Below are 17,487 nucleotides of genomic sequence, written 5' to 3'. Positions count from 1 at the left end.
TCTGTTTTGGGAATCTTTGGGTATTGAGACTCTTGATTCCGGTATACTCGAGTATTACCATTACTGTTCCTGAATGGAGTTCGGGCCCGGTAGGGGTATGTTTGGTGGACGGAAATTGGTGTAAAGTGGAGTCTACGGATATGTTGGTTCTATTTACGTTGACGGAGAGTCAACGGGTTCGGATCAAGTACTGCAAATGGAAATCTGGTTCCTGAGAGCCACCTGTATCCTTTCCCTTTGAATTACTGTGTCTAACTGCTTTCCTTTATATCTGGTATATATATCTGACTGGTTAAACGTGAAAGGCAACAATTTTACCCCTATATGTTTGGTACCTTATTGAGCGTAAGCTCACCCCTTTCTGTTACCTTTGTTTTCCTTACAGGGGACAAACTTGAAAATCACGATTTTGGACGAAATGGGTCAAGTTAGTATATATGTCATGTTGTTAAGTTTTTTTGAAAACGAAGCCCTAATTGTATTTTGTGTAGTTTGAATACCCCGGATTGCCCTGTATGTTAATTTGTTCAAGACTCCAATGTAAATATATGTTTAAATGTTTAACCTTGTCTATTAAATGTATTCCGTCGGGACTATGATTTTATGGTTCGGTAAGCATGTTCTCACCTTAGTAGGTTCCGATTGTTCGTTTTCTTTGGGCCCTATCGCGCGTACTATATTGGATTTATGTGAATCGACTCCGTAGTCCTGGCGAGAGTTGGACAGGCGATCCGCCGAACCCTTTGGTCCGCTTTAGGGTGAGGTGGGGCTATCACATTTTTCATAAATGATCATAACCTAACTCTCAAAATACTTCAATCAACAATTTCACCTCTTTATCATTTTAGAAACATTTGTTTCATTTCTCCCTTACATATGCTTTCATCATTCTCCATCCTATCATTGAAATGCCATTCTAAATACTGATAAGAATAATTCAACAAATGTCAACAAGTGAACTTTAATTTAAAATAAAACTTAATTCAAATAACTAATTTATTAGAACAAATAGTCAAAACAGAAATTCAAAATATTAAGAAAAGGTATTCAAATTAGCGTTACACGAAAAATAAAAAATTAAAGTATTTAATATATTATACATCTAGTTCCAAGTATTATTTCCCACAAGATGGCATAATTGGCTAAAAGATGAAACACTCAAAATTAAATATTAGCTCTAACTCTCCAAATATTAAACATTTTCAGCAAAATTGTTTCTAAAATTAGCCCAATTATTACTTGGTGTAATAGTTGTTATATACTCCATTTTTTCATCTTTCACATCGCTTTTATCATCTTTACTATTTGATTCTTCATATGGCATTTGTTCCTGTGGATCATAGGTCATGAATTTTTGGATCAAGTTATGCAAAAAACAAGAAGACATTATAATCCGTACTTGTCTTTTGATTGTAAAAAATGAAGGAGATGCTAGAAATTTTCATCTTCCTTTTAATAGTCCAAAACACCACTTTATCACATTCCTTGCTTTGAAAGGTTTTATGTTAAAAAAATTTATAGTATCGTTGTTTGACAATCATGGAATTCGTTAAGGTGATATTTTTGCCCTCGAATGGGAGAAGAAATTCTTTTGAATTGCAATATATAACATCTACCAAGTAATAAAACCTTCATGATTAAATCACATACAAATTAATGAAATTCGTTTTGAAAACAACCATAGCAAGATACTATATATTCTAATAATACATTTACATTACGTTGTTCTAAAACTATTAAGTCCAATGATAGAATTTCAAAGATTATGATTATCATGTGCAGAATCTTCCTAACCAAACAAGACATATATAAATCGCATGTTTGGAAAACAAACTCCTAATACATTTATTACAACACTTGCTTTTGTTGTTTGATATCTTGATTTCTAGTCATTAACTGGTGTCACTTTAAACCATCAAAACAGCTCTAATATAGAACCAAACATATTGAATTAGTGACAAATATTTTATAACTCAAAGAAAGCTCTAATTAGATTAAAAATTTATTTTAATCTGCAATTTATAGTACCTTAAAATATTTCCATCTTTCATTTGTACACTCATCAGTAATAGGTTTTTGTTTCTCAAGCAGCAGGTTATGTAATTTCAACATTGTTAGAAGATAAAGATTAAATTAACGATTCACAATTTCTTCACTTCACAAAAATGTAAGGTCAATCGTTCTATTTTTTTCATGGTGAGTGAAAGTACAAACATGGCAATAATTTCTTCTAAACTCATATATCTTATGGGCCCCTGTGATGCCTCCACTTCTCCCTAGGGCGAACTCAAGGGTATCTGCAGAACGCCTGCCTAACTCTCGCCAGGACTCGATACAAGTCTAATTCAAACTTAAGGATAAACAACCAAATAATAAAGGTCGAAATAAAGAAAAGTCGCTTCCTTAATAAAACATTCAAATCTTACATCATAAGTTACCAAAAGTACATCAATTTTTCCCAAAAATACAACCACTAGAAGTTGACTAATCAATTACATCCCAAGATTCTAATCAAAAGTAATCAAGTCGGCTTCCTCAAAATTCTTTTCATTCCGAGCTCCTGTTAAGGAAAACAAACTAATGGGGTGAGCTAACGCTCAGTGAGGCCAAGAAAAACATGCAAACACATAACTCAAGTAACAATAACACTTATACAAAAAATAAAGCTATAAAATTCAAGTAAATCACAATTAACAATAAACACATTCAATAAGGATACAGGAGCTCTAAGGAGCTAGATTCCACTTGCTTTGCCGAGACTCGATCCAATACCTCCATGTGATGACACTCCGTCAACCAGGTAGGTATTAAATCCGTAGATCTCCACTTACTTCACAATCCCGTTCACCGTTACACCCTCTGCTCCGGGTGTGAGGACCCGAAAATTTTCTTATTTTTGTCATATATTATTGGTTTATTTAAATAGTTATTCACTCATTTTCTCCGAATTATTTAATTTGACTACTTAAAATCCATTTATATGGAAAAACACCTCTCTTATGTTTTTAAAGCGTTTTGTTAGAAAATTTACTTTTCGAAAACTCGTTTAGTTCGGAACAACGAGTATACGTTTTTCGAGGCTATATTTGAATCGAGAGTATATTAATTTTGGAGAAGTAAGAATGATCAATAGTAGATTAAGAAAAGTTAACTTGAGATTTGAGGAGTTAAAACTCGACTCATGTGAGGACTCGCAAAATTTATTATTTTAAATTTCATTTCGAGCTTATTTAAATATTTAATTGCCCATTTACTCCAAATATTATTTTCTAGTCTATTTAGACCTAATTACATGAGTTTATAGCTTCGTTATAATTTTAAAGTGACTCGTTTCAAATTTAATTTTGGAAACTCGTTAAATGAAAATAGCGAATACGCAATTGGAGTCAATAATCGATTCGAAAATATACTAAGTTTGAAAAATTAGAGACTTGCAGGATGGACTTAAAATAGGTAATTTTATGTTTAAGTACTTAAGTGATAGTTATTAGTACTATCGTTATAAGAAATTCTTGGAAGTTTCGTTTTATCGCGCTTAATTTGGAGATACGCGTTTTCACGCGTGCGATTTAATTGAGAGACTTTAGACTCTCATTTTGGGACAATTAAGAGTGGACAATATTTATATGAATATGAGTGCATTAAAGGTTTAGTGCACTAGTGAAATAAACTCGAGAGGAATCGAGCACGAAGTGCGCGTGTACGCACTCTATCCTTAGTTGACTTTTGGAGCATTTTGGGCCACACATTATTAAACTTCTCATGGGTGCATCACACTAGATCATAACCCTTCAATTCATGATCTAAAGTGGCGTACAACACTCTCATTTTCCTCTCCAAGACAACCGGCCACCATCCCAAAGAAGAACAACTCAAGTTCTTCAATTTTCTTCACTTAAACTTGCTCCAAATCATCACCATTTCACTTCAAATTTCAACCACGCTTAGCTCAACACTTGAAGATTACATCTAGCTAAGAAAAGGAGCTGCTGTCCGAGGTTTTTCTTGAGCCAAGGAGAGTCGAAATTTCTGTCTTGAACATCAAAGCGAGTGAGTGACGATCAACCCTTCAATTCTTGTTTTATGGGAGTAATAGTGCACATTTAAACTCATGCATGCATATGGGTAGCTTGTTTATGATGAAAAATTATTGTGTGGGCTCTATGAACTCCCACTTTGATTGGATGTTCTGATTTGATGATTGATGATGAAATTAATGATGGTTTAGTGCTTAAATTAGTGGATTAATGTTGTATTGTGGGTAGAAAATCAAAGGAGGTGTTTGGAGCAAAAGTGACCGTTTTACCCCTACCTTGTTCGACCACTTTTGTGCAAAATTTTGAGGTTCTAATGGCTTTTTTATGTTTTTTACATGTTATATTAGTTGTGTAAAAAGTTTCATTGAAAAATAACTTGATTTGGTCACCCAAATGTTGGATTTACGAAAGCTTATAAATCTGGAAATTTATCCCGTATTCACCCAGGCAGTGTATTTGTTTCGGTTATATCTTTTTACTCCGATGTCGGAATCGAGTGCCGTTTGCGGCACTGGAAACTAGACATTCCCAGAATTCATTTGGTATGAAATTCACATTCTGGTTCAACTCGAGTGAGCTAAACCATTCGTTTAAAAATTGCTGTCCAGTTTCATTTGTCACTGGGAGGCAGATTATGAACTGTGATTTGATGCTCACGTATGAGTTGGTTATGGACAGATTTTGAAAATTATTTCTTCTGAGAAAATATATCCTTATGAGTCTATTTTCTAACGCCACCAACCACGCTCAATTCGGAGTTGAATTGAGTGATTTATGATCAAAATTCAAATCTGACTTTGTGAACGAAAACAGTGTTTTGGACAGATTTGAAACTAACTACGGTTTGGGAATTGTTATCCAAAGCTTCTTATTGTAAATCATCTATCGAATGTACCTTGAACATATTTTGGACATTTTCTACTGGAATGAACCATGTTGGAGGTGTTCCTTGACCAAATGTTTGGAAACGGCAAAACGGAATTTGAAAGGCAGCTTAGCCTTAGAATTTCTTGTGATTTCCACGATTTTGTTAACCCACTTTCTGTGCTTATTTTTCCATGAAATTTGGTAGAGAAACAACTCTTATATGGTAGTATTATACTGCTAATTTTGGTGTTATTCCGAGGCCGTTTCTTTGCTCAACCAAATTTCCAAAGTTCGTGACTTGATTTTGGAAAACTCTTGTTTAACAAGGAAATTTGGGTAACTTTGAGCTACCATATCTTGGTTCTTGAAATTTTAACTCTCATTCGGCTTGTTTTGTTTTAAACCTGGATTACAACTCTATTCGAGTTCCAAATTTCAGAGGCTAGCTTGAATTGTATGAATTTTGCCGAATTTTCAAACTTTGTCGAAAATCAACCCAAATCTGTCTTGACTTTCTAAAACAGCAACTTTGGGCTAAATTTCGAATATTTTCCAATTAGAATCATGGAGAAGTGTCTTCTAAGAACTTTTAGTACTTTGGAAGTAGTTTCCAATGGCACCAAGTTTTCTAATTTTGGATTTGTAGAGAAAGAGATATGATTTTTCAAAGTATGGGTGACAAATCTGAAATTTCCGAACTTAAAGGAAATTGAGGGTTGCGAACTCTCTATTTTCCTTCGATATTGCTAAACCGTTTTACACTTGATTTCAAAGATGAAAATCAGATTTCGCTTGTGTTTTAAAACCCCGTTTTGAGCCTCGATTTACTAGTAATTAAGGCTCATTTTCGTGAAATTTTCTTAGATTATACAAATGTGCAATCTTCCTCGATAATTAGGGGTTTTAAGCGATAGTGTGTTATAGACAATTACTATTTGCTCAGGTGCTCAAGGAGACCTTCAAGAGGATCTCGAGGGGAACACCTAAAGGCTCGTTTACGCACTGACTCCCTTATTTCGATTGGTGAGTGTCAAGTGCATGAACTTGATGTTAAGTGGTTATCTGTTTCTTATCCGTTATGAAAATTTGAAATTTTGAGACGAGAGTGTACGTTACCGCACTCGTGCTCTTTCAAATGAAATTATATTCGAATTTTGCTATGTGAATTCATATCCGACTTGTACATGGTAATGTGGATGTGATTCGTATTTGTTTTGATTCGTATATGTGATCCGTATTTGTGATTCCTATATGGAATCGTCGATTTGAGCATTGCTCGTCGACTTATATTCGTATTCGTATTCGGGGGACGCCCAAACTCGTTGGTTAACTTTGCGAATCGAGCCAGCATGGGCTTGGTCGATAAGCTTAGCCAACCATGAGATATTCGTAGAGCATGATCTATTGGAGAGATCTTGCTCGGCATTACTCGTGCAGTATTGCCATGATATACTCGAGTATTATCAAAAAATTTGATGAGCGGGCCCGGTAAGGAGGTGTAACGGTGACGGGATTCGAAGAAAAGTGGTGTATCTACGGATTTGATACTTATGTGGTTGACGGAGTGCCAACGTAAAATGTGATCAAGACTTCGACTCGACTACGTGGAATTTAGCTCCTGAGAGCTACAGTATCCTTGAATTGTTTCTGTTTATTTTTCCTATTCGAAATGTGAATTATTGTAACTTTATGGCTTTACTTACTATGTAATTTGTGGCTACTTGGATTATGTGTTTGCATGTGTGTTTCTTGGCCTCACTGAGTATTGGCTCATCCCATTAGTTTGTTTTCTTTAACAGGTTGGATTGGAAGATTTTGGAAAAGTCGACTAGATTATATTTTTGATTGGAATCTGGGTTGTAAATGTTTAGTCGACTTTTAATGGTTGTATTTTGTGACTTGATTTATCTTTTGTGAACATGATGTAAGATTTGAATATTTAGTTAAGGAAGCGACTTTTCTTTATTTTGACTTGTAGTATTTGGTATGTATCGTTAAGTTCGATTTGAATTGTCTTGAGTTTTGGCGAGAGTTGGGCAGGCGTCCCGCGGATACCCTTGGGAGAGGTGGGGGCGTCACAGTTGGTATCAGAGCTTAGGCTTCAGATCTTTATAGTGTATCTTAGGCTTAAAAGTTTAGGATGCCGGACTGTGGGACTGGTTTGAAAGTTAAGCGGCTACTTGTAGGGATAAAAATCAGAGTAGTTTCGTGTGGCCTTTGCACAGAGTGAGCTTGGGCCAAGTGGTGATATGGTCTCAGTTACGTGAATATATATCAAGGACTAAGTACTCTTCTTGTGCGTAAGCGGTAAGCGTAAAACCTTTATCATGATACTTGAGGTAGATAGAGATGTACGTCAGGTAGGAATCTTAAACTTTATTGATTTGCACTTGGGAGCGTACGACCTTAGTTGTAAATTCTCTTAGTTTTGGATTCTTGTACTTGAGTATTAAATACTTTTCCTGAGGGAATACTTGTGACTTAGGAAGGGATATAATCTCGTGTATTACGATGTGAATAGAAATCATGAGTGGTTTTGAGATAAGTTCTGTTGGCAAAGGTCAGAGCACGGAGGATTTTTGTATTGGACTTGAGATCTCCATTTGTGGTGAATAAGAACGGGTTAATGTTTTGTGAGAGCAAGTGTAAGAGGTCAACGGACGTCTAGTTCGGGTAGTAAAAGAAGTGAGACATCGGATGGAGAATATTTTAATCAAATTTTGGGACGATATTGACCAGAGAGGAGTGGAGTGTAGTTGAGCTTGGAATGAGACACTTTTGCATTTCTTTTGGTTCGACTCAATACCCTAGCCGGTATAAGAATTTCATCTTGAATTTAGTAAGGAAATCTCGTATTCGTTGGAAGTTTTAGACTAAGGACTTAAAAAGTGGCTTAGGTTTTGGATGGAATTTGGAATTTATAATTATTCAAATAATGTGGCTTGGTATCATGGATCCTTCTAGTTTTCCCCTAACTAGGCTTATGATTTTCTCCTTTTGTTCCTGCCTATGATAGTAGGGGCGGTGCATACCGTGAGGTCTTTTGTAATTTGCTTGCATGTACTTTTGTTTTTGTGGCGCTTAATTGTCCATGACCTATCTTTGACATACTTGGCTTGTTTGTGATCTCTCAACTTGTACTATGACTTTTGATATATTTAAAGAATCATGCTTTAAATTTTAAATGTATTTGTAACTTGTATATGCATCTTGAACCTGCGTAAGAATCAAAAATCGAGCAAAGCTTAGGCTCGGATCTTTCCTTAAGAATAAGAGTGAATATTTGCTGTGAATTGGAGAGTAAAAATGACAAAGCTTTATGTACCATTAGAGTTAGCTTTTGGATTAGAAGTGAAGGGTGATAAAGGAGTTGGATCGAAGTTTATGCATATATGAACTTGCATGTTTATTTATCTTTCTTAAAAGTGTTTTCGAAAATATACGTCTACTCAAATGCAGCTCTTAATTTAAAACTTTGAGAGAATTTTTGAAATATCCTCACTGTATATGTTATTTTATTATAGATGTGTTTTAGTATCCACGCATTGAGTTGCATGATTAATTTTCTTAAACGTATTTGAAGAATTCTTAAACGTATTGATGATTGTGGTAAAAATATTATTTGAAATTTCTGATTAAGAAAATTTAGTTTCGGGCCATAAAGAAAAGTTTGTATCTTTAACTGTAGTTTTGAAGTTCTGAATTGCATTTTGCCACATACATATCCAAAATACATTAAAACCCTCGATTTTATCTCGCATGCTATGATTGACTCGATTTGGACAAATTAAGTCCGAAAATTTTGGTAAGTTTAGTCTTCTACTGACAATATATCAATCTATTCGAGTTTTGAACTACAAGATTGAATCTTTTAAACTGGAGTTTTAATTGACAGTGGAACCATTTATTCTTGTGTAAACCCCAATTTCATGAATGGTATAAGTAAAGTGTGATCACTTGTCCTACAACTTGGAAGCAAAATGCCTATTGGGAAATTAAAGTTCATTGCTAATTGGATGAATAGAAATTGTGAGATATGGGTTGGAAAGTGTAAGTTGTTGATCGATTTGATAAGTATAACTCTTAAGGAATATGATATTCTTCTAAATGTGAATTTCGAGGACGAAATTCTTTTAAGGAGGGGAGGTTGTGAGGACCCGAAAATTTTGTTATTTTTGTCATATATTATTGGTTTATTTAAATAGTTATTCACTCATTTTCTCCGAATTATTTAATTTAACTACTTAAAATCCATTTATATGGAAAAACACCTCTCTTATGTTTTTAAAGCGTTTTGTTAGAAAATTTACTTTTCGAAAACTCGTTTAGTTCGGAACAACGAGTATACGTTTTTCGAGACTATATTTGAATCGAGAGTATATTAATTTTGGAGAAGTAAGAATGGTCAATAGTAGATTAAGAAAAGTTAACTGAGATTTGAGGAGTTAAAACTCGACTCATGTGAGGACTCGCAAAATTTATTATTTTAAATTCCATTTCGATCTTATTTAAATATTTAATTGCCCAGTTATTCCGAATATTATTTTCTAGTCAATTTAGACCTAATTACATGAGTTTATAGCTTCGTTATAATTTTAAAGTGACTCGTTTCAAAATTTAATTTTGGAAACTCGTTAAGTGAAAATAGCGAATACGCGATTGTAGTCAATAATTGATTCGAGAATCTACTAAGTTTGGAAAATTAGAGACTTGCAGGATGGACTTAAAATAGGTAATTTTATGTTTAAGTACTTAAGTGATAGTTATTAGTACTATCGTTATAAGAAATTCTTGGAAGTTTCGTTTTATCGCGCTTAATTTGGAGATACGCATTTTCACATGCGCGATTTAATTGAGAGACTTTAGACTCTCATTTTGGGACAATTAAGAGTGGACAATATTTATATGAATATGAGTGCACTAGTGAAATAAACTCGAGAGGAATCGAGCACGAAGTGCGCGTGTACGCGCTCTATCCTTAGTTGACTTTTGGAGCATTTTAGGCCACACATTATTAAACTTCTCATGGGTGCATCACACTAGATCATAACCCTTCAATTCATGATCTAAAGTGGCGTACAACACTCTCATTTTCCTCTCCAAGACAGCCAGCCACCATCCCAAAGAAGAACAACTCAAGTTCTTCAATTTTCTTCACTTAAACTTGCTCCAAATCATCACCATTTCACTTCAAATTTCAACCACACTTAGCTCAACACTTGAAGATTACATCTAGCTAAGAAAAGGAGCTGCTGTCTGTGGTTTTTCTTGAGCCAAGGAGAGCCGAAATTTCTGTCTTGAACATCAAAGCGAGTGAGTGACGATCAACCCTTCAATTCTTGTTTTATGGGAGTAGTAGTGCACATTTAAACTCATGATGCATATGGGTAGCTTGTTTATGATGAAAAATTATTGTGTGGGCTCTATGAACTCCCACTTTGATTGGATGGACTGATTTGATGATTGATGATGAAATTAATGATGGTTTAGTGCTTAAATTAGTGGATTAATGTTGTATTGTGGGTAGAAAATCAAAGGAGGTGTTTGGAGCAAAAGTGACCGTTTTACGCCTGCCTTGTTCGACCACTTTTGTGCAAAATTTTGAGGTTCTAATGGTTTTTTTATGTTTTTTACATGTTATATTAGTTGTGTAAAAAGTTTCATTGAAAAAGAACTTGATTTGGTCACCCAAATGTTGGATTTACGAAAGCTTAGAAATCTGGAAATTTATCCCGTATTCACCCAGGCAGTGTATTTGTTTCGGCTATATCTTTTTACTCCGATGTCGGAATCGAGTGCCGTTTGCGGCACTGGAAACTAGACATTCCCAGCTTTCATTTGGTATAAAATTTACATTCTGGTTCCACTCGAGTGAGTCAAACCATTCGTTTAAAAATTGCTGTCCTATTTCATTTGTCACTGGGAGGCAGATTGTGAACTGTGATTTGATGCTCACGTATGAGTTGGTTATGGACAGATTTTCAAAATGATTTCTTCCGAGAAAATATATCCTTATGAGTCTATTTTCTAACGCCACCAACCACGCTCAATTCGGAGTTGAATTGAGTGATTTATGGTCAAAATTCAAATCTGACTTTGTGAACGAAAACAGTGTTTTGGACAGATTTGAAACTAACTACGGTTTGGGACTTGTTATCCAAAGCTTCTTATTGTAAATCATCTATCGAATGTACCTTGAACATTTTTGGACATTTTCTACTGGAATGAACCATGTTGGAGATGTTCCTTGACCAAATGTTTGGAAACGGCAAAACGGAGGTTCAAAGGCAGCTTAGCCTTAGAATTTCTTGTGATTTCAACGGTTTTGTTAACCCACTTTCTGTGCTTATTTTTACATGAAATTTGGTAGAGGAACAACTCTTATATGGTAGTATTATACTGCTAATTTTGGTGTTATTCCGAGGCCGTTTCATTGCTCAACTAAATTTCCAAAGTTCGTGACTTGATTTTGGAAAACTCTTGTTTAACAAGGAAATTTGGGTAAATTTGAGCTACCATATCTTGGTGCTTGAAATTTCAACTCTCATTCGGCTTGTTTTGTTTTAAACCTGGATTACAACTCCAATAGAGTTCCAAATTTCAGAGGCTAGCTTGAATTGTATGAATTTTGCCAAATTTTCAAACTTTGTCGAAAATCAACCCAAATCTGTCTTGACTTTCTAAAACAGAAACTTTGGGCTAAATTTCGAATATTTTCCAATTAGAATCATGGAAAAGTGTCTTCTAAGAACTTTTAGTACTTTGGAAGTAGTTTCCAATGGCACCAAGTTTTCCAATTTTGGATTTGTAGAGAATGAGATATGATTTTTCAAAATATGGGTGACAAATCTGAAATTTCCGAACTTAAAGGAAATTGAGGGTTGCGAACTCTCTATTTTCCTTCGATATTGCTAAACCGTTTTACACTTGATTTCAAAGATGAAAATCAGATTTCGCTTGTGTTTTAAAACCCCGTTTTGAGCCTCGATTTACTAGTAATTAAGGCTCATTTTCGTGAAATTTTCTTAGATTATACAAATGTGCAATCTTCCTCGATAATTAGGGGTTTTAAGCGATAGTGTGTTATAGACAATTACTATTTGCTCAGGTGCTCAAGGAGACCTTCAAGAGGATCTCGAGGGGAACACCTAAAGGCTCGTTTACGCACTGACTCTCTTATTTCGATTGGTGAGTGTCAAGTGCATGAACTTGATGTTAAGTGGTTATCTGTTTCTTATCCGTTATGAAAATTTGAAATTTTGAGACGAGAGTGTACGTTACCGCACTCGTGCTCTTTCAAATGAAATTATATTCGAATTTTGCTATGTGAATTCATATCCGACTTGTACATGGTAATGTGGATGTGATTTGTATTTGTTTTGATTCGTATATGTGATCCGTATTTGTGATTTCTATATGGAATCGTCGATTTGAGCATTGCTCGTCGACTTATATTCGTATTTGTATTTGTATTCATATTCGTATTCGTATTCGGGGGACGTCCAAACTCGTTGGTTAACTTTGCGAATCGAGCCAGCATGGGCTTGGTCGATAAGCTTAGCCAACCATGAGATATTCGTAGAGCATGATCTATTGGAGAGATCTTGCTCGGCATTACTCGTGCAGTATTGCCACGATATACTCGAGTATTATCAAAAAATTTGATGAGCGGGCCCGGTAAGGAGGTGTAACGGTGACGGGATTCGAAGAAAAGTGGTGTATCTACGGATTTGATACTTATGTGGTTGACAGAGTGTCAACGTAAAATGTGATCAAGACTTCGACTCGACTACGTGGAATTTAGCTCCTGAGAGCTACAGTATCCTTAAATTGTTTCTGTTTATTTTTTCTATTCGAAATGTGAATTATTCGAACTTTATAGCTTTACTTACTATGTAATTTGTGGCTACTTGGATTATGTGTTTGCATGTGTGTTTCTTGGCCTCACTGAGTATTGGCTCATCCCATTAGTTTATTTTCCTTAACAGGTTGGATTGGAAGATTTTGGAAAAGCCGACTAGATTATTCTTTTGATTGGAATCTGGGCTGTAAATGTGTAGTCGACTTTTAATGGTTGTATTTTGGGACTTGATGTATCTTTTGTGAACATGATGTAAGATTTGAATATTTAGTTAAGGAAGCGGCTTTTCTTTATTTCGACTTGTAGTATTTGGTATGTATCGTTAAGTTCGATTTGAATTGTCTTGAGTCCTGGCGAGAGTTGGGCAGGCGTCCCGCGGATACCCTTGGATTCGCCCTTGGGAGAAGTGGGGGCGTCACATTAATGCCCAAGAATATCTTGTGATTTTTCTTTTACATTTGGTGCTGCAATATACAGGTGATTGTTAATGTATTTTTTCAACATTTTTTGTATCACTGGTAGTGATTGACAAAAATATAATTTTTCACATGTACACTTTCTCATAAACATATGGTCCACAATAGAACTTCCCCAGTCTCAAGAGAAAAAAAGGTAATGCCTTCTTTCTAAATTCGTATCTTTCAAGTCACTAAATATATAAGGCCCCATTCTTATCAATGCCAATTATGCCATCCTGTCATGTAAGACCGTGAGATAACTGGCAAAATCATCATCTTTTTGCAGCGAATTTTTTTTTGCTATTGTAGTGAATGCTAAAATCATTAGATTTACTTGAACCAATTACTTCTGCAAACTTCATGCAGCTCTTCATTTTAAAGTGTAGATTTTTTAATAATCAATTTAACTTATCAAGAAAATGAAGAAAGAGAAGTAATGGCATGGCATGTCATGACTTATACTCCTGAGTACGGATAAACTTTAATAGAGCTTGCAAGTGTAATGGATTTTTGATTGTAGTAAAAAGCCTTTTGAAGTAACTCATGATGGTGCAAGTGCTCCTCTCCCTATATGATTTTAGTTTATTCTCTGATTGTAATTGTAGCTTTTAGTTCACTTTTGATGCCCACAAACCTGGGGCCATTATAGTGGACAAACTTACTTTGGTATGAGAACCTAATGTATAGCAATTTTTTGTGTGATTTGTTGTATAAAAGGTTTACAAGTTTCCTGCATTTCGATTTGGAAACTTTCAGGTTCAACATTATAAATAAACAATGCCGTAATGCGTAACAATTTATTCCATTATACTAAGTAGATTCCTTAAGTTGAGTTACGTTCTTAAATGTAAAATAGTGCTTGAATACTTTGCTTAGTTAAACATCCTTTTTCTTTTTCTTAGGCATTGGTAAGTTGATCTCTATTCCTGCAAAGTAGCTCAATGTAGAACTATAAGTGTAACTATGAATGCTTATTCTATCAGCAAAAATATGTAAGCTTACATGAATATAACATGATGCCTTTTGAAGGCATCAACATGATAGTTACTCAATTGTGTTCAATGTATCGTTACACAAACTTTATGGGTGATTTTTATTTATAAAGCTTGATAAGATTCAACTTAATACATTTTTATCCAAAAAAACCCAAATTTCCTTCCATTTGACAATTTTTAAGACCATTCTTAATATTGACTTTTAAATGATGACACAAAAAGAGAAAAGAACTTTAAGATCATTTGTTACTGTTAATCTAAATTAATGCTCAAGGCATGTATATGAACCTTGAACTGTATTTTCATCTACATACATAGAAAGACCCAATGTACAATTACTTTGAAAAGTATCTTTCATGTAGCCTTTATTTTACTCATACAATAGTGGAGAATAAATCATAATAGCATGAATTTTTCCTTCTCTATTATTTTTTGTCCTAAAAAATAGAGATTGGACAAAATAGTTGTTGGATTTAAGTTTCCAATGAAGATAAATAGTACTAAAACACACAATGCGAATATAGCTGCATATGTGTTTGAAAGTTTAGTATTCTTTCATGCTGTAAATTTTTAGACTAAAGAAAGGTAGTTTCGTCTAGGGAAAATTAATATTTTCTTTAATCAGCTTTCATGACACTTAAAATTAACATATAAAATGGAGATATTAAACAACGTATTGGAAAAAAGTCGAAGGACTAAAGTGATAAAACAAATAGCAAATTCTGTAGCAGGAGCCTTGTCTTATTCTATGTGGGAGTTGCGACTTGCAAAGATGCTGCTTTTTATACAATTGTAGTATTATTATAACAAATATAATGTTTGCCTTCAAGTCATCTGTCTCTCGCTTATTTTGTTAGACGTAAATAACTTGATCAGAAGGGATCATGTCATGACACCATCAGCTATTCAAAAAGATTGATTTTAGATTTTGTATTGTAATTATGCAGCAAACATGAAAAAGTTTTGAGGTATGAAATGGGTGGAATAAGTCTTAAATTAACTTCATGTACTTTCCCCTTTTTTCCTTTTTTTTGGGATTCTAAATTTTTCCTCAAATTCTAAGCTATTATCTAGAGACTAAAAAACATTAATTGTCTTTGTTCACAAGTGTTTAGCTCTATACGTAATTGGTTGTCCATACAAAATTAGATTTCGTAATGCTCCTTTTACGTGACTACTATATGAGTTTGAAGGTTAATTAATTTACTTGCACCAACTTTGAGTTTTGCTAATTCTTAATAGTATGAGGACTTCCTGATTTTTATTTTTTTTTTGGAGTTCTTGAATTGTTCGCTTTCCTTTGAAAATGTAACCTTCTTTGCTAGATACTATATACTAGTTGGTATCAGTAGGGATGACCTTTCAGGTCAATCTTATTATACTTTTCAAGTTTATATTAGAAGAGAGTATCAAGGAAACAATCTCATAAACATAAATTTTCTTTCTCCTAATTTTATTGTAAGTTGATAATGAAGATAGGAATCACAAAACCCATTAAGAAGCTTCACTTAATGGAATGAAAACTTCTTCACATATCCACTGTTTAGCAAATATTGCATTCCAGACAATATAATATTTTCCTCTTTATGAAGTCTTATGCTTATCCAATTTTGAATCCTATCGCTGGCCAACATGTATAAAATCAATTTGGAAGCTCTATAACTTAATAATTGTACTAACTAGCAAATCCTTAAATTAAAGTTTCGGTTGATATTAATAAAACAGCTACTTATGAAAAAAAATCAAGTATAAACTTATGACTTTAAAATGAAAGAACAAAAAACCCACACACACATATATACATGTATGTTTGTTTCAAAACTTTTTATAAAATTATATCATTTCTTACCTTTTTTATAGTTAACTCTTTAAGCTATCGAAAATAGCATTAAGTAAATATATTTTATGTTCTGGGATGGGATGGATTGGTTGGGAGATCTTAGCACTTACACACTAAAAAAATGTAAACAAATTTTATGCATACAAACATAAATTTACAAAAAAAAAAAGGTCTCAATTAGCAAGTCTATGCTATCTCTTCCTCTTTTAACCTACGTGGCTTATTATATCTTATCAAACGTGTGCAATCAAGTTTTATCCACCATCGTATCCATTGATATGTGCATGACTTTCAACAAATGAATACATACTAAATATTACATCAATATTGTTAACAGTGTTGTACAAAAACAATTTTCTTTTTTTTTCGCACTAAAAATATGATGTTATGATTCCATATGCCCAAGCACTTCTATGGGACATCCTGTTGAATCAATTTTTTACATCAAGTATGTCACTAGTTAGAAGTTTTTCTTCTCATTTTGTAGTAATAGTTCTGTTTCATCTTTTCTACTGCAATTTTTGGACTTTTGTGTTTTACATCAAATCAGTTTAGTGGTAGTTTAGACCAAGTTCTTTATTATACCTTTTTTGTCATTTCTTAGTTTCATAAAAAGGCCACTTATAGGTGATACTTACCTATCAAATGATTTATAGGCACTCAAACGGATTCTATCAATTATGGCATTTACATTTTTATAGTAACCATATTTGTCATTTTACACATATAACTTGAAACCAAAGTATCATACAATATCTTATTTATCACAATAATTGTTTATGTCTTTCTAGAAGTTTATGCATCAACACATTATAGCTAACAAATAAAGAAAAATGATTATAAAAGAAATGAAAAGATTAGAGATCATTTGAAGAAAAAACAGTAACAAGGAAAAAAAAATTGAACACACAATTAGTCAACATGGCTTCATAGAAAAGGTAACTTCTAAAATAAGTGTTTCTATTTATTTTTTTTTTTGTTAATTCTTTGCCTATAGTATATATAACATAGAAGTATGATAAGTTAGAGTGCAACAAAACGTGCAATGTACGTGCACTTTCCTAGTATATATATATTGCTAACTCCTATGATTCGAATACACATCAATTCTCGAGCCTCGCTATTATTTGTTACATTTAAATAGGTTTGAGGTTGAATCATATCATTTGAAATATGTTCTTTCAATGCAAGGGACGAAGAAAAAAAAGAAAATATTCTTTGTCTAAAATAAAAAAAAAATTGCAATTTCCCAAGACTCATTTCTATTGGTTCTACTTTATTTCTCCCTTATCTCGAAATAATGAATTGAGTCCGTATAGGCATTTTGGATGCTGCTATTGAAATAGCCCTTCTAGCTATATATATATAATGCAACTCACTGTAGCAAAGCATTCCGAATCTAAACGTTATAAACCAAAAGCATAATGAA

The sequence above is a fragment of the Coffea eugenioides genome, chromosome 2 (genome assembly GCF_003713205.1).
Source record: "Coffea eugenioides isolate CCC68of chromosome 2, Ceug_1.0, whole genome shotgun sequence".
NCBI lineage: Eukaryota > Viridiplantae > Streptophyta > Magnoliopsida > Gentianales > Rubiaceae > Coffea > Coffea eugenioides.
The sequence above is the reverse complement of the archived record's forward strand: the minus strand, read 5'-3'. Positions refer to the sequence as shown.